The following is a 19,762-nucleotide window of genomic DNA, read 5'->3' on the forward strand; positions in this document are numbered from 1 at the left end:
GCCCTGGGTCTGGACGTGGCCGCCATGGCAACCAGGTTCCGAGCTGGACCCCACCCGTCCATTTCCCACAACTGCCAAGGCGAGCGGGCCAGGACAAGGCTTTGTCTCTGGCGGTTTTGGCAGCACTGGTGGGCTTACCTGAACGATGGGACGGTTTCTCCGTTGGCTCCGGGTAAGTAGGCTGAAGGCTTACCTGGGTGAGGGGGTCACAATGGGTGCTGGGTTTCAGGCAATGAGCAGGCTGATGGACTTTGTGGTGATCACCAGATAGTGGATAATAGGACAGCAAAGAGTCTCTCAGCAATAGATTAAAGAAGTCAGCCACACAGAGAAAGAGATGGATGTCTGCCAGCAGTACTCCTGGTGAGCGACTCAAGGAAACAAAATGAGAAGTTTTCTCTCTCTCTCTCTCTCTCTCTGCCCCCAGGAGACTGCTCTTTTATTAACATTACAAGGTCACAGGTAGTGACAGCATTACAGAGAGTAGACAGGGTTCAGATAGGACAATGGTTACATCTTGTTCTTAGGGTTGGTCTGGGAAAAGGTAGGGTTGCCAGACGTCCAGCAAAAGGAGGACATGTCCTACTTTTCAGGACCATGTCCTCCGTCCGGCAGGCAAGACTAAAAAACTTCAAAATGTCTGGCTTTTGTATCTCACCCCACTCCTCCCTCTCCCCCACCCCCTGCAGCCAAACCTCTCCCTGTTAGTTCCTTGGTTGAGGCACGTGTAAATCTTCCTGTTCTTTCAGAGATGGGAGATAAGGTGGCTTGCTTGTTTAGGGCTCTGCCCAGAGCTGAATAAGGCAGGAAGGTGTGAGAGAGATGGATGGATGGATGGATGGATGGATGGATGGATGGATGGATGGATGGATGGATGGATGGATGGATGGATGGATGGATGGATGGATGGATGGATGGACAGGTGTGAAGTGGGTGTTCACTTGCTTGCCTGCAGGAGGGGAGGCTGTTCTGGGGTTTGGGGTGATGGTGGTTCAAAGCCAGGGAAATAGGGGCCGGTCCCGTCCCTCCTTCCTCCTAAAGCCGGGGAACAGGAGGCACTTTTATCCCTCCCTTCTGCCCTGACCGCCTCCCAACCCAGGAGCATGTGCAGAGTGTGTTTCCAGGTCCACGAGCAGATGCAGAGTTATCCCCTATGCTTGTGGGAGCTGGAACACATACATACATACACACACACAAGCGGATTTCTATCAGCTTGGGAAATTGCAAAGGGTGGAGAAAATGGCTTTGTGTGTGTGTCTGTGTCTGTGTCTGTCTGTCTGTCTGTCTGCAAATCCATTTTCTCCACCTTTTGCATTTCTCAAGCTGAGAGAAATCCACGCCTTCTGTCTCCCCCCCCCCCCGGTTTTTATAAAGTGTTTCAAATCTGTCACACAACTTTTTAAACTTTTTATTTCACTTTTTTATGCTTTTATTAAAATAAAAAAATCAATAAATAAAACAAGGGGGATGGGTCTCCATTAACGGAAGGAATAGATTGTCTCCATTGGTCCCGGGAGCCCAGTAACTATATATGTAGATTTGTTTTGTTTTGTTTTTATTTTCAAACATTTTTTAAAAACACAAAAACACAGTGGCCAGTGGATTCTGAGTTTTGTAGTCCAAAAAAATGTAACTTTCCCAGTCTTGACTGAGTAGGTTGAATGGTTATGGTATTGCCCCATGATCAAAGAGCTATTCTCCCCAATACCTAATTCCAAAAGTGACATGCCCCCCCACCCCGTGCACAGAGCCTCCCCAATATGCCCTCCTTTTCGTATACATATATCCCGTAACCCTAGGGGAGAGGCAATTAATCAAGCCCTCTGATTGGCCTAAGGAAAGGTCTGTATGGCAATCTCTCTAGGATGATGAGAAAGAGGAGGAATGGTGGCACCTCCTCCCCTCAGAAGCAGCCACAGGATGCTGGGAGAGTTTTCTCTACACTACAACACCCATGTGGCTTAGCAACCTTGGGAATGGCACCCCCACACTGGGGGGTGGGGGGAGAGGAGGGAGACGGGCCCTTGGGGGGGATTATGACTGGGCAAAACGTAGGCAGGGTGAGCCCCCCCTGCGAAGGCTGAGTTGCCAAATCCCTCCCAAAAAGTTGCCCAGAGAGCCCAGCCAGCATCTGAGGATCCCCAGTGGCCATGGAAGGAGACGCTGGCTCATGGATAGGGAAAGGGTGGCGAGCCAGAACGAGGGGTCGGGGTGGGGGGGTCTGGGAAGGAGGACCACTGGAAATGGTTGGAGGAGGACCACTCCGGCCACGACTTGACCCGCAGAGGGAAACACACCCACCCACCCACCCGGCCACCCTCCCTTCCTCCTGACATGTCCTCCTCGGCTCCCCTTTGCAGAGACTCAATTGGCGGAAGCTGTTCTGCTGCTGCGGGCAGAAAGAACGCCCCACAACTCCTCCTCCAAGGTAAGACAACAAATCCCATCTCCCTGCCTGGGCCCGAGGGGCTTCCCCAGGAATTGGTCCCCATGCAGGGGAGGAAGAGCAGGAGAAAGCGAGGGAGGGGAGGAGAGAGAGAGGGAAGGGCAGAAAAGGATGGGCGGGAGGGACTATTGGGGAGGGGGGCCCTTGGCTCACCCTCGAACCTGGGGCTTTGCTCATGCAAAGAAAACCCACGGGCTTCCTTTCCAACCTGAATGGCTCAGGAACACCCTGATGGTGGCCGATCACAGTTGCCTTCCTGATGGTTTTCGGGCTTCCTGGATCCATCTGCCTGTTCTCGGCTAGACATCATAGGGCGGGTCCCATGGTCCCTTGGTCGCATCCTGTGGGGATTTGTGATTTCCCCCCACCTTTTACATGGTCTGGTTTCTTACTTTTTCAGCCCTAAAACATCTGGCAGTCCAGGAGAAAGAGGAGTCCACGCTTCTCCTCCTGCGGCACTGGTAAGGACCCAAAGTCTTTCCCCACCTGAAAGATCCACCTGATTTCCTCCCCCCCTTTGCATCCAACCCCTGGGAGGGAAGGGGAGGGACGACCCCTTGATCACACAGTGGGGTGCGGGACTGACGCCTTTTTAAACCTTTATTTCCTTTCCTTTGCAGGTTCGCAGTGAGAGCGAAGGTTCAGAGTGCTCTGACCATCCCTGGTAGGTTTTCCTTGGTGTGGGAAGGAAGGAAGGAGGGGGCGGGGGAGGGCTTTCTGGGTTCGGTGTCTGGGGCTGCCCACTGACCTCCCCCTTTGAAGGGGGGGGGACTGAGACCTGGTAGCCTGATACAGCAGGCAGGTCTCCCCTTTTGGATTCTTACTCCTTCCAATATTTTCTTGCAGTTTTGCTGTACCAGCGAACTCCCTGATCGATGCTGCTGACATCGTCCAGGGGCCCTTCTTCGCCTGCGTAAGCCCGGTCTGGGGGTCCTTTCCATGGGCATCTGTTGAGGGTGGGAGAGGGTGGCCTTCCTTTCAGCCGGGGGAAGTTGAAAGACTAATCCCTTCGCCATCAGTCATTTTCTCCCGTCTCTTTTTTTGGGGTGGGTGGTGGGAGTCCCGGGCAGGTCCCTGAAGTGGGGAAACCCAAACCGTTTCCCCCTGCTCTGCCTCTTGCTTCCCATTTTTTCCAACCCCTTCCCACACCTTTGCTTTATTTTCCTTGAGACGTTTCCAGTTCTGGAAATAGTTTATGAGTTTTGGAAGAGGAAGGCTTTGGCTTTGAGCGAACTGACCGCTGATTCTGATTCCAGGAGACCACAAGCGAAGGGGACACCCTGGACGATGTCAGCAGCATCGAGGACGAGGAATGGGTGTTCACACCCATGATGGAGAGGTACCCCCTTTCTCTTGGTTTGGGTCCCTGAGGGTCAGCCAAAGGGACAAGGCAGGAGGCCTGGCTTCTGGCCTATGGGCAGCGTGTTTGGTTCCTCCCTGCTCAGGGTTGGGCTCCCTGGTTGGGGCATCCCAGTGGGAACTGAGGTCCCTGGGAGGCCAAGGAAGCAGCCCCGAGATGGGGAGCCGAGAGGGTTGGGACTCCTGCCTTCCGAGCGCCGCCTGTCATTTCATGGCGGCTCCTTCTGTCTTCTAGCGAAATGGAGCCGGTGGAGATCATGACAAGGACTACAATGTATTACTCCCCCACGGTAAGCAAGGAAAGGCCCGGATCCCCCTACCTCCCGAGGCATCCTACCTCTTTCTTCCAGGTCCTGACCTCACCCTCTCCTGGCAGGAATGGCCCTCCCTGGCCTGTGCTTGCCGCAGGCTGGGCTAGCCCTGCTCTCTGGCCTCAGACATGGTTTGGGGAGAGAGGCCGCCTTCGGCTGACAGTCTCGCTTTTGTTCACAGGAATCATCAGAAGCAGGGGAAGATCCTCAGAGGTATGGTATGGTGACCGCTGAAGCCACCATCTCATCCATTCGTTTTTGTTCTTTTTTTAGTCATGATTTTTTTTTCCTGAATATATTCCCCTGCACTATTGATCTTCTTTTTATTTCTTAGGGCCTCATCATCACTTCCTTGCTGGCACTTTCCCACACCCAGGCCAGATAGTCCTCCAATCAAGAGGAGATACTCTCTAGCAACGCCTGCAGAGAGACGAACAGCATCTGCCCCTCCCAAAAGAAGGGCATCACTTTCTCCGCAGCCCAAGCCTGGAACCTCTCGCTCTCCACCACCGAGACCAAGCAGCTCCCCACCTGCGAAGGGACGTCCTCCATCAGTAGTTTCTGAGCACGGGAAAAGATCTCCCAACAGGTACGACCGTGAGGTCCATTCTCCTTTGCAGAACAAAGGGCACTCACCTTCCCCACCGCCTCCGAGACCTTCCAATACCTCCGCCAGTCCCCCCCCCCAATGCGTAGGGGGCTTTCGGCTTCCCCCCAGCAAAGACATTCTCTATCTCCCAGCCCGAGGCCCATCAAGAGGGTCTCAAGGACCCAAGAGCCAAAAAAGCTGAAAACGTAAATGAGCCGTTGCCTGCCCTCATTCGGTATTCAGTCGAACATGTAAACGCGGATATTCCTCGCCACTTACTCAGGTTCCAGAGGGATAGCTCTTCAGCTGTGATGAAGATGGAAGTCGAGTTTTAGTTTGAAATACCTAGGAACGCCATTGTGCAAAATGGAAAGGGATCGATTTTGAAGTTTCCACTTCAGATCCCTCCTAGGATGCCTAGACTGAAAGTTTCAAATTGTACACTTGAAATTACTTACGTGATTTTGCCCATAGAACTCCAAATGTTTGTTTTGCACGTTCAAACATGGATAGTTCTCCTCAGGATGACAGCAGCTGCGTTTCCAAGGTGCCATTTGTCCTGAGGGTTTGCAAACTGTCTCTAGTCAGCTGAAAATGTCCTTCCTCTTTTGTTTCTTCTCTGAAGGCGTTGTCCACCAAGTCCACCTTTTTTGAGAAGGAGATCTTTCTCCTGGTCTTCTTCGGGGTCACCTGAGCTGCCCCTCGAGATACATCCAGCGCCTCTATACTGTGCTCTGTCTCCTGCTCACTGGTCACCACCACCAGCATCTGCAAAGAAGGTAAAGGCCTTGTGTCAAGTCTGTCCCCAGTAAGGGTGGGTGCCTTTGAACGCAAGCAGAGCAGCTATCTCACCGTTTATGCGCTCGATTTTCATCAGCCTTTCTGCTCTTCTGAATTGGACTGGAAAGGGAAATAGGAAATAAACCTGAAAAAAGCCTCTGGCCCATTTACTGTGCGGCCAAAGCTAGAGTATTTTCAAACCTTTCTGATGTGCCCTTAAATTTAAAAATAATAGTCGGAATCTTCTATGCATTCACAATGGTCAAGTAGCAGGAGAAAGGACCCTGTGAGGAAGATGTACACCATTGGGGTTTATTGTTGTTATTTATCCATAACTTCTTAATTTGAAAACTGTTTTTTAAATGTTTTATTGTTTATAGTTTCCAGTCTTGACATTCAGCTTTGATATTGTACTTACCGGGGGTGTTTCTTAGGAGATAAGTGTCTCAGACAGATTTAAAATAAATAAATAATTCTAATAATTCACCGTAGAAAGAAGGAGAAGGGGAGAAATTACAGGGGCTTGTAAGATTTTGCCAAGGGTTGAGAAAACAAGGACTGAGGAAGAGTTTTCCTTCCTAATGTTAAAATCCAGGATCCTGCACTGAAGCTGAAAGATGGGAGATCAGGAACAGATCCAAGAAGGCCATTCTTTACAAAGGGCACAGTGAATCCCTGGAATTTGCTCCCATGGCACGTGATGCCCGACGGGTTTAAGAGGAAGCTGAACAAATTAGTGGAGGGCGGGACTCTTGAACACGACAGGTGCCAGTCAGTGTCCGTTTGCCTGCCTTGCCCGCCATTCGGCTTCAGTGGATGACCTGAGGCTGTAACATGGGGAGGGAGACCTTCCTCGGCCCCCCACCTGCTTTCCCTCCACCAAGCAGAGTTTTCTGCATAGGAGTTCCTGTGGAGGCCAAGGGGGAGTCCCATCCCATTCCCATCCTGGCTGTGGGCTTCCCGCAGGCGTCTCGTTGGTCTCTTTGTCAAGTGGGGAGATCCAGCAGGACGTCTTGAAGTTTAAAATGCTGGTCACAAGAATTGAAGAAAGGACTCCGTTGGTTCCTCCCACCAGGCAAAGTATAGTGTGTCTCTCAGAACTGAAGAATGAGGTGTCTCCTCCTTGGTGGTGGGCACAAAAGGGAGGAAGCCTCCCTAAAGAGGAGAGAGGCGCTCGAGTCCTGTGCAGTTGGATTCTCTCCCGCGCGACTTGAGGATTTAGGCAAGGGTAGTTGGGTTTTGGAAGCCCTTGCTCCAGCGTGATTATTGTCAAATTCTGCTGCAAGAAAAACATAGAATCTATGTAAAAGATTGCGTAGAGTTCCACTTGATCCTGTGTTTTAATTTCTGGGGAGTGGGAATTCTCATGATAGCAATGTTAGCAGACTTCTTATAGGGTTAGACCATTTGTTTTATAGAGATTTCTGATCTGTGGCCAAATTCAATTCAGGTTCACATTCTGTGACTATAAAAAGTAATTGTTCATTTTTTTTCTCTCCATGAAGGAAATCGAAAGTGAGGCGGAGGAGTTTTTAAAGGAGGTGGAGAAACGTCTCCAGGGCTTGGCTCAAGAGGAGGAGGATTCCAGCCTCTCCACCACCGTAGGCTGAAGCACGCTGTCTGCAACCCCGTCTCCTTCTCCATCTCCCTTTGTCCACCTTCCTCTGTTGAACATGCTTTAGAAATCTTCTCCTCTCAAAGAATGGGATGGAAAGCCACACGCAAGAGAACGTTTTCTGAGCCAAAGAGAAAGAAGGGTGGCAGAAGGAGCGAAGCGGACTGGAAGGAATGCCGTGATCACGCAGGAAACCGATGCTGCCTTCCTCGGGGAAAGAAGGGCTGCGGAGTCTCAGGCCGATGGGAAGGGTTCAGCCCCAGAGTCTCCTTGGAGGCGGTTCAGCCACTTTCAGCTGCCGAGGAGTTCCTTGCCAATCAACTGTCCACACACGACTGCGCCACCTTTGCCGGAGAAAAGGGCAGAGAACGTTTGGCATCAAGGATCGGCAGATAACACGGCTCCAGATTTTGTGCCAAGATGAAGGGTTGGCTCAGAAAACGTTCTCTTGCGTGTGGCTTCCCATCCCATTCTTTGCCAGGAGAAGATTTATAAAGCATTTTTAACACGGGAAGGTGGACGGAGGGAGATGGTGAAGGAGACGGGGAAACATCAGGAAGAACCACCATCAGAACACAGCCAATGAGCCCAAAAAATCCAGAACAACCATCAGATCCCGGCCGTGAAAGCCTTCGAGAATACATCGGACATTATATTTGCTAAGTTGAAGTTGGGCGTGTTTAAAAAAGGACATGGGTTTTCATTAGAGAAAAAACATTCACAGTGTGCTCGTGAGCTCCTATGACTGTTGGCATAATTTCACCAGAATTTATTTATTAATTTATTATTATTTATTAATCTTTTCCACGTTAATCTGTATGATCTTTTTCAAAGGACCGAAATCAGCCATTTGTGGATGGTCCTTTCATCATCCTCTCTTGCTTGTCCCAACACAGAGAGTGGATTCATAGTAGGCTTCCCAGCTGCTGTTCCTGCCACTATTGGCTTCGGTGAATCAGCATCTGATAGAATGTAGATTTTATTTTATTTGTATTTAGACTTCAGTCTAATGGATGGTATTTGCATCATCTCTGAAAGCTGTGAACGACCTGAATTTTGGATATTGTTATGTTATCACTAGGTTTTTGCTTGTTGTTTTTAAAATTAATATTAGTAGTAATAATAATAGCATTTTATTTGCATTAGTCATAGGCAATAGGAAGATAAGTAGAAAATTTCCAAAGACATAATATTTATATATTAAAACCAGATAACCATTGCTTATCCATCAAATACATGATGGCCATAAGAAAAGGAGGATAAGTCCAATTTGTATCCTCTTGGCTAGCCGCCGCCTCCCAGACAGGAATTCAACAGGGCTTTTAGGGATGCAGGTTCCAAGTGCTGGTGATGCCGCCGTTGAAGGGCAGGTCCGGGAGGCCATCCGGAAAGATCTTCTGGCTGCTGACCTGAAACTGAGCTTCTTTGTCTCTGCTCTGCAAAGGTACAAGCGGGATTCTGTCCTTCGGCCATTTCCAGGACTCTTCTCCACAGAAGAGAGCAACGATTTGGAGGCTTTGCTTGCAGTTGCAAATGCATTGGTGAGCTTGAAGGAGTTGCTTGAGTCCGCCCATGGTGCAGACCAAAGGGCCTGGGAACTGCTGTGCTGGGTGCTGTCTTCCAAGGCCTTACGGATACAGAGCGCCAGCAAGAAAGAGCATCCAAGGATCCAGGAGCTGACAGGAGCACCCAGCGTCCCAGTCCCTGCGCCAGACTTCCTGTTTGAAATCATCTACTTCAATCAGATGAATGCCACATTCGAGGAGACCAAGGCGGGGAGAGACCTCATCTATGCATCTCATGGGAGCCATTTTGAGAGCTTCCACTCCATTGTGCACAATGGGCTACAGTGCCATCTGAACAGGACCTCCTTGTTCGGGGAAGGCACGTACCTGACCGGTGACCTGAGCCTGGCCCTTCTCTACAGCCCCCATGGTCTGGGCTGGCAACGAAGGGTCATGGGTCCGCTCCTGAGCTGCGTTGCTGTTTGTGAGACCACTGACCATCCGGATGTGAAATGCCAAGTGCAGAAGAAAGACTCTAAAGAAACAGACAAGAAAAGAGCCAGAGTGAAGAACAGCGAAGGGGGCGATGTCCCTCAGAGATATTTTGTTGTTACAAACAGTCAACTAATTCGGGGGAAGTACTTGCTGGTGTATTCACAGAAGCAGCGCCAGAGGCCTGCCAGTCAGTCATGGATCTTCAGGTATCGCTTTGCTTTGCTTTATCTGCTGCTGCTGATTATCATTGGAGCTAGCAACTCCCCAGCTTTCCTTTACTATTGGAACAGGCTTTTTGACATGAACCGATGGAACTTGGGGGGTGGCAAACCTTCACCATATGCCTTAAACAGTGAGGGATCTACAGCCTTCATGGACTTCCTTCATCTCAAAGCTCTGGAGATGAGCACAAGGATGGATGGAGTCGGGAGAAATGCCTGTGTTTCAGCTGCCTTAACTTCCCGATGCCTCTTAATGTCTCATTTTTGGCTTGCTTCCCTGCACAAGAGACAGGTGGAAGACCCCTGCCGCTTCCTTGCCTTGTGAAAGATGGAGGGGGAGGAAAGCAGGTGGCTTGGAGAGAAGGTGTTTGGTCAGAGCAGCGAAGGGTCTGTGTGCGTGACTTTGAGGTTCAGCATATCATGTTCTCCAAGAAGTAGCAATGTATTTTAATGTATTTTAATGCACTTTGTCGGCGAGGAGGCTGCTTGCTATCTTGTTCAGAAGTGGGATGGGGGAATTCCTTTTTTGGGACGGACACTCCCAGAATCTGCCCATGCCCTGCAACCAGCATGGCCACGGTGAGTTCTGGTCCCAAAAAAGTCCAGACCTGAATCTGATTGAATATCTGTGGGGTGATCTGAAGAGGGCTGTGCACAGGAGATGTCCTTGCAATCAGACAGATTTGGAGCATTTTTGCAAAGAAGAGTGGCAAATATTGCCAAATCAAGATGTGCCATACTGATAGAATCATGCCCAAAAAGGCTGAGTGCTGTAAGAAAATCAAAAGGTGCTTCAACAACATATTAGTTTAAGGGTGTGCACACAGATGCAAACATTATTTCAGTTTTTTTATTTTTACTTCCCTCCACCTAAAAAAATTTCAGTTTGTTGTTCAATTGAGTTGTACAGATCATACGTCTTATTAAAGGTGGAAAAAGTTTTGAAATGATTTATCTTTGTCTCATTTTTTTACATCACAGACACTTGACATTTTAACAGGGGTGTGTAAACTTTTTATATCCACTGTATTTGTTTGACCTTTTTAAAGTATTCATATGCTCACTTGGGTTAGCCTTAATTTTGTCTTTTAATATTGTAAGCTGCCTTAGTTCCTTTCAAGGAAAAAGATGTGGTAAAATATTTTAAGTAAATAAATAAGTCCACATTAAGACTCATTAAGAACAGAAACAGGAAAGCACATGGGGGAAATGTGAGCCCAGATACTTACAACAACTGTAAGGACCAAACTTATCACATGCCTCGCATTAAATAAAATACCATTAGTATTAAATAAATATAAAGCAATTTTAATTTCAATTCTTAATTGTATTTGTTGAATTATATGTTAATTTGTCTGTGTTCATATTGTTTACTGCTCTATGCCACCAAGAGTGACCACTGATCAGATGGACAAGTTAGAAGTCAAATACATACATACATACATACATACATACATACATACATACATACATACATACATACATACATACATACATACATACATACATACATACATACATACATACATAGGAAATGGATGGCCAGTTACTAAAATGCAAGCCATTACTGGCATTAGGTAAAACAAAAACTCTTGCTATTTACTAAATAAACAGCTCATTTAAGAACCACGCAAGAGAGAAAAGGACTACTAAATATGGTTACAGACACCCCTTCATGCTTGCCAATGTGTCTCTTTTAATGAAGAGAGGAGCAAGAAGATTCAGTAAGTGATCTCAGAGAGGGAAGGCTGGTGCCAATCTGCATGCAGATCTGGAAGAAGAGACAAGCGGGGCCAGGGATACAAACTTGGACTATCTGCCTACCATCCATATAATTCAAATTGCTTGTATCAACATGTGTTATCATTCTATCCCACTCATACACTGCCTTCAAAGTACACATTAGCTTATGCTAAATTGTTCTGGTAAAAGGCAGAAAGGGGACCAGCAGCAGAAGATTTTCCAGCCCAAGGCAAGCTAAAAAACCCCTCTTTTTTGTAATGGTTGTTCCTGGGGCCATTGAGATGGCCTCCCTCCTCCCTCTGCCCAAGCCCCACCCGCTCCCTCCAATAGATGTTCCATGGCTTTGAGGCTTTCTCAGAGGTGGTTTGCAAGCCCAGGCAAGCCCACTCCGCCCCTCCCTTTTTGTAATGGCTGCTGCTGTGTTCCCCACGGCCCGGCTGATGTCTGCTCGGGGACCGGCACCGGGCCACGGACCGGGGGTTGGGGAACCCTGCTATAGAAAGAGCAAAACACTGGGGCATGGGCAAGTGTTTCAACCCCATCACCACATGGTGGGCATGTGCAATTTTCCAACGGGATTCCTTTGGAAAGACCCTCCAGCCGTGCTGTAGGCACGGTTATGGTTTTGGGCGACTTACCACGGAGCCGTCACACCGAGGACCTGATCTCCCCAGCTTTCCTTTACTATTGGAACAGGCTTTTTGACATGAACCGATGAAACTTGGGGGGTGGCAAACCTTCACCATATGCCTTAAACAGTGAGGGATCTACAGCCTTCATGGACTTCCTTCATCTCAAAGCTCTGGAGATGAGCACAAGGATGGATGGAGTCGGGAGAAATGCCTGTGTTTCAGCTGCCTTAACTTCCTGATGCCTCTTAAGGTCTCATTTTTGGCTTTTTTGACATGAGCTTTCGGAGGTGGCCTGAAGTGTGCCGTGAGCTGTACATGTTTGTTTTGCTCCTTCATGAAGGAGCCTGGCCTCTTCTTGGGGCCTTTGAAGGCCCCCAGAAAGAGAGAGGAGAAAACCCTCGTAATGAAGATTCTCCCCTCCATCAAAATAGAAGAATCAGGCCTCTAAGGGGTGCGGTTCCCCTTTTCAACAAGGGCACACTGGCTTTTAAAGCAAATCAGCCCAAGTTGGTTTTCTTTTTTAAGTGAGGCTCTTAAATTAAAAAAAAAAAATCTGGAGGGACTGGTGTGGCCTCTTAGACTTCACTCCTCCCCCCAAAAAGAGTCTTGTATTCTCTACAGGGCAGAGAAGCAGCTTGTTGCACAGGAAAGAGACCCGGCTGGGACAAATCCCTCAGTCAGGAAAGACAACCACTGGTTCAAGACTCTCCTTATATTACTATGGCTACTACCGGCTGGGAAGGTCCAGGATGCTGTCAAACCGAAGTAGCTAAAGAGCCGCAACTTTTTGGAGACGTGTGATGTGTGGATAGTGGGCAGTTCTTCGTTCATGATTAGAACAGAGTTCATTTTCACACAGCAGGACTCTGCCGCCTTCCCCTAAAACCCCTTGTGCTCCTCAAAAAGTACCTCATCTCGTGAGCTGGGGTGTGTGTGTCCATGAGCATGGTGTGGAAAGTCAGGCAGGGAGCTGTAGATGAGGGGGTGCCTTTTGGAAATCATCCCCCTCCATTATGCAATCACAGGAAACAGGAGCCAGTCCTTGCTCTGGTCCTTAGGACTGTTGTGTTTCCATGGATAAGGCCTGTCATCTCGCTGGTAGGGCAGTGTTGAAAAGGAAATAGACATGGAGGTTTCTCCTGGTTTTCTTACAGAACCTCAGAGCCGACCCTAAGGATGGTTTGCACTGTTGGGTTTAGAGTGTGTATGGGAAGCAAGCAGAACGGTCAGTTGAAAAAAAGTATGTCTTGGAAGACTTTTAGGTTCTCTGCCACAGCTTTTCGAGGGGCACGTTGCTATCAAATACAGTTCTTGTTTTGAAAATGGGAATGACAGTGGTGACCTACCTCTCAAACCTTTTACGAAGGCAATTGCAATAAAGACAGTCATCAAATACATACAGTATGCCAGTGCCAAAATTAGACAGGAATCAATGGGGGAAATGCAACTGATTTGCATTTTGATTTATGTGTTTTATGTTGTTGTTTATAATAATAATAAATTAAAATAATAATGATAATATAGTAATAAAAAGTTTTAATTTAAAAATTATATTTGTCCTAATTTTTGATTGGTGCTGCTAAAAATTTAGCTGATTATATACCACCCCCTCTTTATCTCAGTCTGCAAGGAGAAAAGACACATAGAAATCAGGGGAACGGCCTGCTTCTCAGCTTGAAAGGGATAAACTAGCTCTTTGCGCACCTCTCTAGAGAAAGAGCAAAACACTGGGGCATGGGCAAGTGTTTGAACCCCGTCACCACATGGTGGGCATGTGCAATTTTCCAACGGGATTCCTTTGGAATGACCCTCCAGCCGTGCTGTAGGCATGGCATGAAGTCATGCGCATGAAAAGGCCCTTCTGTATTTTGGAGCTGTTAGTACATGCAGATAGCGTGCCATTGGTTTGGGGCGACTTACCACGGAGCCGTCACACCGAGGACCTGATCTTTTGGGGGCAGACAAAAGTATTCAGTAGCTTATTTGAATACTTTGTCTGCCACCAAGAGAAGGGATCCAAGACGGGCCAGTGAGTGGACGCACCTCCAGACGGCTCCAGTACAACTTTTATTATTTGGGGAAACTTGTGAAACCAAACAGAAGTTTCTCTGCCGTCTTTCTGCTCCCCATCTGGGAGAAGCTTATCTGAAACCATGGGGAAGAGGAGAAGACCCAAACACCCCTCTAGCCAAGATAATACGCTGATTGAGACATGAAAACAGAGGCGTCTGGAAGATTGTCCGGCGTGGTCAGATCCAGCGGACTTAGAGGGTGAGTTTACCAGACCTGGCTCTCCAAGGTTCCAAATGAGAGATTTCTCAGACAATCAGCTGTTACTCTCTTGTCTTCACAAGACAAGCATCCAGTACAGAATGAGAATATTTTTAGCAATTATTTTTAAAGTCTTCTTGGAGAACACTGTGCAATGACAGGAAACGCAGTAGTACATATATCTCCACAGTAGTACGTATAGAGTTCAACAGCTCAACTCTATTCTATTTATCCATTTATTGTCATTGTAAGTATATACACAGTACTGTATACCCATACAATGAAATTCACAGACATCCAGAGACCAGACACATGCACACACATAAAATTCCCCAAACACTCCCTACCCACTAAAAAAAATCCCGCAACACTCCCCACCCACTAAAAGTCCCCCACTAAAAATACAAACATCTACACCGCAGGCCAAGTGACACAGTCCAACTAACTATTCACTTGCCTCTATCTTCATGTCCTGAACAAGATGCAGGATCTTACTCTAACTGCCTAGCGAGTCCCAGAAATGCAACCTTACCAGACTCCGGGGCGAGTGCAGAAGAGCCCAGGGGGATGAGTCGTTGCCTAATGAAAAGCCAAGGGCTGATGGAGGTCTGGGACACCCCTCTAATCAAGCTTAGAGGGACCACCAAGCAGCACGTGCTTAATTCATTCAATCGTTTGCTGAACCCGGATAGCTGCAAGAGAGACCTCCTAGAAATGACCCGGCTTCCACGGTGCTTCCCTCGAGGTCGCAATGTTGATGAGTCCTGGCCAGCTGCCTAGCCGTCAGCTAAGACTTCAATGCTAGAGTAGAGAGATAGGATGATGTTGCGATTATTATGATCCGGAAGCCTCTTTCGGTGTGATGGACCGTTTGCTGGTCCAGAGGTGCGGACGACTTCCTCGAGGCGAAGCGGCTTTGTGGGCTGGGGGCCCCTTGGTGTCCGCGGAGGACCTTCACCCGCCTCGCCCTGCCATGGAGAGTGAGAGGCAGGCTCTCTCAGGGAGGCTCGGCCTTGCTCAGAGACCCGGGCCAAGGCCAAGCTTTCCCTCCGGGCCAAAGCAGGGAAATGAGGCCATCCACCCTTCCATAGCCCTCCCTCAGAGCTCATGATGATGCCCCCAACTCTTGCGCATCGGGGTGTGTGTGTGTGTTTCCACATTTGATCCGGGTTGAGGTTTCACTTCAGAACTTCTCAGTTGTTTGTTTGTTTGTTTGTTTGTTTGTTTGTTTGTTTGTTTGTTTGTTTGTTTGTTTGTTTGTTTATTTATTTATTTATTTATTTATTTATTTATTTATTTATTTATTTATTTATTTATGTGGGATACAGCCACATCCGTCTCGTGTGATTCCTCAGCTCCATGAGAGGAAACATCTTACAAAAGAACTCAAAATATCTGTGGGAAGAGGGGTGGGGAGAGAGGACAGACAGACAGACAGACAATTAGATAGATAGATAGATAGATAGATAGATAGATAGATAGATAGATAGATAGATAGATAGATAGATAGATAGATAGATAGATAGATAGATAGATAGATAGGGTTTATAAGAACACACACACACACACACACACACACAGAGGATTGTAAGACACACACAGAGAGAGAGAGAGAGAGAGAGAGAGAGGATTGTAAGAAGACAGAGACAGAGAGAAAGAAAGATTCAGGGGGAGAAAGGCTCTTGGGTGGCTGTGGTGCCCGATGGCAACAAAGTCTCAGGGCTCACCCCCTTTGCCAGCAGCCATCTTGTGCCCCAGTGGGGCGGCTGCCCCCTCCGCCCCTCGTCCGCTAGAAGGGACCGAAGGGCTTCCCAGGTCGGCCTTGGGTTCAAAACCCCTCTCTCGTTCACAGAGATCATCAGGCCCAGCCGAGGGAGTGCCAATGGCGAATCCAGAGAGGTGGGTCGTTCTTCGCAGAGGGACCCCTGAAGGCCCCCCCCAGGGAATGGCAGCCCTTCCTGAAGAGAGAGGGCTAGGGAGGACACGGGGGGGAGGGACTGGAGGGCTTCTGAGGAGCCCACGCCGCGCCGTTCCTCTTGGCCCCTTGGACCCCTGAGGGGCTCGGCCCGGCCCCAGCCTGGCAGGGAGAGGCCGAGAGCCCCCCAACCTCCCCCTTAGAGGCTCTCCCGGCCCCCCCAAAATCCACACACGGCCGGGGGGCTCACGCCTATGGCTGGATCCAGTGAGAGGAGAGGGGAGGAGAGGAGACCCTCCGAAGGCCTCCCCAGATGGAGGGGGAGCCAGTCGGCAGGGGGGAGAGTCATGGCAGGGAGAGGCTTTCTCTCGGTCCGGCACCCACAAGAGCCAGACTGGCAGAGGACGGGAGCATTTTGGGGGGGGGGCTGACCTCCCAGGCTTTGGAAACCCCACTCCCCGAGAGGCTAGGCAGCCTCCAGCCCCAAATCTCCTAGACCCCCCACGCGACGAACACCGTGTCTTCTCGTACAAGAGTCCGGGGTTTTTTTTTTTTCCAGTGCTGACCTCTTTCTACTTTGAGGTGTCCTGGCCCTTGAACGCCATACAGATCCCCAGAGACCCCCCACCCCTCCGTCCATCCTTCCTTCCTCCTGACATGTCCTCTTTGGCTCTCCTTTGCAGAAGGTCAAGTGGAGGCAGCTCCTCGGCTGCTGCTGTGGGGCGAAAGAACTCGTAAGAGCTCCCCCTGCAAGGTAAGACAACAAATCCCATGCCCCTGCCTGGGCCTGAGGGGCTTCCCCAGGGGAAAGCGAGGGAGGGGAGGAGAGAGAGGGAAGGGCAGGAAAGGATGGGCAAGGGGGACCATCGGGGAGGGGGGCCCTTGGCTCACCCTCGAACCTGGAGCTTTGCAAAGAAACCCCACGGGCTCTCATCATGGGGCTGGTCTCATGGGGCCTCAGTCACATCCCGTGGGGATTAGTGATGAATTTCACCTCTTACGTGGTCTGGTTTCTTTGTTTTTCAGCCCTGAAGAGTCTGGGAGACTCAGAGGAGAATATGTTATCAATGCCTCTCCTGACGATCCGGTAAGGACCTAAAGTCTTTCCCCACCTGAAAGATCCACCTGATTTCCCCCCCCCCCGTTTGCATCCAACCCCTGGGAGGGAAGGGGAGGGCCGACCCCTTGATCACACCGTGGGGTGCGGGACTGACACCTTTTTTAACCTTTATTTCATTTCCTTTTCAGGATTCCAGGGAGATGAGGGCCCCAGTGGAGCTGGAGAAGGGCCCAGGTTCTGAGCTGGCCCCAACTCCCCCAGTTGCCTCAACCACGAAGGCGAATGGGCCAAGGGTTTGTCTCTGGTGGTTTTGGCAGCGCTGTTGGGCTTCCCCCGATGATGGGGCGCTTTCTGCGATGGCTCAGAGTAAGTGCTGAAGGCTCACCTGGGCGAGGGAGACACAATGGGTTCTTGGGGGGGGGTTGGAGAGAGGAGGGAGATGGGCCCGGGGGGGGGGGAACGACTGGGCAAAAGGCAGGTAGGGCAACCCCACCCCCACGAGGACAGAGTTGCCAAATCTCTCCCCAAAAGTTGCCCAAAAAGCCCAGCCAGCATCTGAGGATCCCCAGTGGCCATGGAAGGAGATGCTGGCTCATGCGTAGAGAAGGGGTGGCGAGCCAGAACGAGGGGTCGGGTTGAGGGGGTCTGGGAAGTAGGACCTGGGGCTCTAACATGGGGATTCTAACACTGTATTCTCTCCTGCATGACTTGAGGATTTAGGCAAGGATAGTTGCGTTCTGGAAGCCCTTGCTCCAACGTGATTATGGTGCAAGAAGAGCATAGAATATATATAAAATATTGGTTAGAGTTCCACTTGATCCTGTGTTTTAATTTCTGGGCGGGGGGAATTCTCATGATAGCAATGTTGGCAGACTTCTTGTAGGGTTAGACCATTTATTATACAGAGATTTCTGATGTGTGGCCAAATTCAATTCAGGTTCACATTCTGTGACTATAAAAGTAATTGTTGATTTTTTTTTCTCCATGAAGGAAATCGAAAGTGAGGCGGAGGAGTTCTTAAAGGAGGTGGAGAAACGTCTCCAGGGCTTGGCTGAAGAAGAGGACAATTCCAGCCTCTCCACCACCATTGGCTGAAGTACGCTGTTTGAAACCCCGTTTCCTTCACTATCTTCCTCCGTCCACCTTCCTGTGTTAAAAATGCTTTAAAAATCTTCTCCTGACAAAGAATGGGATGGGAAGCCACACGCAAGAGAATGTTTTCTAAGCCAACCCTTCACCTTGCCATTAAATCTGGAGCCATGTTATCTGCCAATCCTTGATGCCAAACATTCTCTGCCCTTTTCTCTGGCAAAGGTGGCGCAGTCGTGTGTGGACCGTTGACTGGCAAGGAATCCTCGGCAACTGAAAGTGGCTGAACTCCCTCCAAAGTGACTGGCGCTGAACCCTGTCCATCAGAGAGAGAGGAGGGAGATGGGCCCTGGGGGGGACTTGACAAAAGGCAGGCAGGGTGAGCCCCCCACGCGAGGATGGAGTTGCAAACTCCCTCCCTAAAAGTTGCCCAAAAATCCCAGCCAGCATCTGAGGATCCCCAGTGGCCATGGAAGGAGTCGCTGGCTCATGGGTAGGGAAGGGGTGGCGAGGTGGAAAGGGGGAAGTCCGGGCGGGGGGTCTGGGAACTTGGACCACTGTAAATGATTGGCCAAGGACCACTCCGGCCATGACTTGACCCGCACAGGGAAACACACCCATCCACCCCTCCGGCCATGCTTCCTTCCTCCTGACATGTCCTCTTTGGCTCTCCTTTGCAGAAGGTCAAGTGGAGGCAGCTCCTCTGCTGCTGCTGTGGGGCGAAAGAACTCGTAAGAGCTCCCCCTGCAAGGTAAGACAACAAATCCCATACCCCTGCCTGGGCCTGAGGGGCTTCCCCAGGGGAAAGCGAGGGAGGGGAGGAGAGAGAGGGAAGGGCAGGAAAGGATGGGCAAGGGAGACCGTCGGGGAGGGGGGCCCTTGGCTCACCCTCGAACCTGGAGCTTTGCAAAGAAACCCCACGGGCTCTCATCATAGGGCTGGTCTCATGGGGCCTCAGTCACATCCCGTGGGGATTTGTGATGAATTTCACCTCTTACGTGGTCTGGTTTCTTTGTTTTTCAGCCCTGAAGAGTCTAGGAGACTCAGAGGAGAATATGTTATCAATGCCTCTCCTGACGATCCGGTAAGGACCTAAAGTCTTTCCCCACCTGAAAGATCCACCTGATTCCCCCCCCCTTTGCATCCAACCCCTGGGAGAGAAGGGGAGGGCCGACCCCTTGATCACACCGTGGGGTGCGGGACTGACACCTTTTTTAACCTTTATTTCATTTCCTTTTCAGGATTCCAGGGAGATGAGGGCCCCAGTGGAGATGGAGAGCGAGAAGGGCCCAGGTTCTGAGCTGGCCCCAACTCCCCCAGTTGCCTCAACCACGAAGGCGAATGGGCCAAGGTTTTGTCTCTGGTGGTTTTGGCAGCGCTGTTGGGCTTCCCCCAACAATGGGGCGCTTTCTGCGATGGCTCAGAGTAAGTGCTGAAGGCTCACCTGAGCGAGGGGGACACGATGTGTGCTGGGGGGTGGGAGAGAGAGGAGGGAGATGGGCCGGGGGGGGGAATGACTGGGCAAAAGGCAGGTAGAGCAACCCCACCCCCACGAGGACAGAGTTGCCAAATCTCTCCCCAAAAGTTGCCCAAAAAGCCCAGCCAGCATCTGAGGATCCCAAGTGGCCATGGAAGGAGACGCTGGCTCATGCGTAGAGAAGGGGTGGCGAGCCAGAACGAGGGGTCGGGGCGAGTGGGTCTGGGAAGTAGGACCTGGGGCTCTAACATGGG

At 50.0% G+C, this 19,762-nt stretch overlaps 2 long non-coding RNA genes and 1 pseudogene across 3 annotated transcripts; 2 read left to right on the plus strand and 1 right to left on the minus strand.

The window, feature by feature from the left end:
* Positions 1–2,811: 2,811 nt before the first annotated feature.
* Positions 2,812–5,315, minus strand: LOC144584242 (uncharacterized). Its single transcript, XR_013538373.1, has 2 exons — positions 5,164–5,315; positions 2,812–4,647 (listed from the first exon to the last, which is right to left on the minus strand). It is a non-coding gene; the product is annotated as an uncharacterized LOC144584242 (long non-coding RNA).
* Positions 5,316–5,335: 20 nt separating this feature from the next.
* On the plus strand, positions 5,336–10,837 carry LOC144584239 (protein mono-ADP-ribosyltransferase PARP16 pseudogene; annotated as a pseudogene). Its single transcript, XR_013538369.1, has 2 exons — positions 5,336–5,484; positions 6,991–10,837. The product of XR_013538369.1 is annotated as a protein mono-ADP-ribosyltransferase PARP16 pseudogene (transcript).
* Positions 10,838–15,650: 4,813 nt separating this feature from the next.
* On the plus strand, positions 15,651–16,970 carry LOC144584241 (uncharacterized). Its single transcript, XR_013538372.1, has 3 exons — positions 15,651–15,866; positions 16,566–16,636; positions 16,909–16,970. It is a non-coding gene; the product is annotated as an uncharacterized LOC144584241 (long non-coding RNA).
* The last annotated feature ends 2,792 nt before the right edge of the window (positions 16,971–19,762 follow it).

The sequence above is a fragment of the Pogona vitticeps genome, chromosome 9 (assembly GCF_051106095.1).
Source record: "Pogona vitticeps strain Pit_001003342236 chromosome 9, PviZW2.1, whole genome shotgun sequence".
Taxonomy (NCBI): domain Eukaryota; kingdom Metazoa; phylum Chordata; class Lepidosauria; order Squamata; family Agamidae; genus Pogona; species Pogona vitticeps.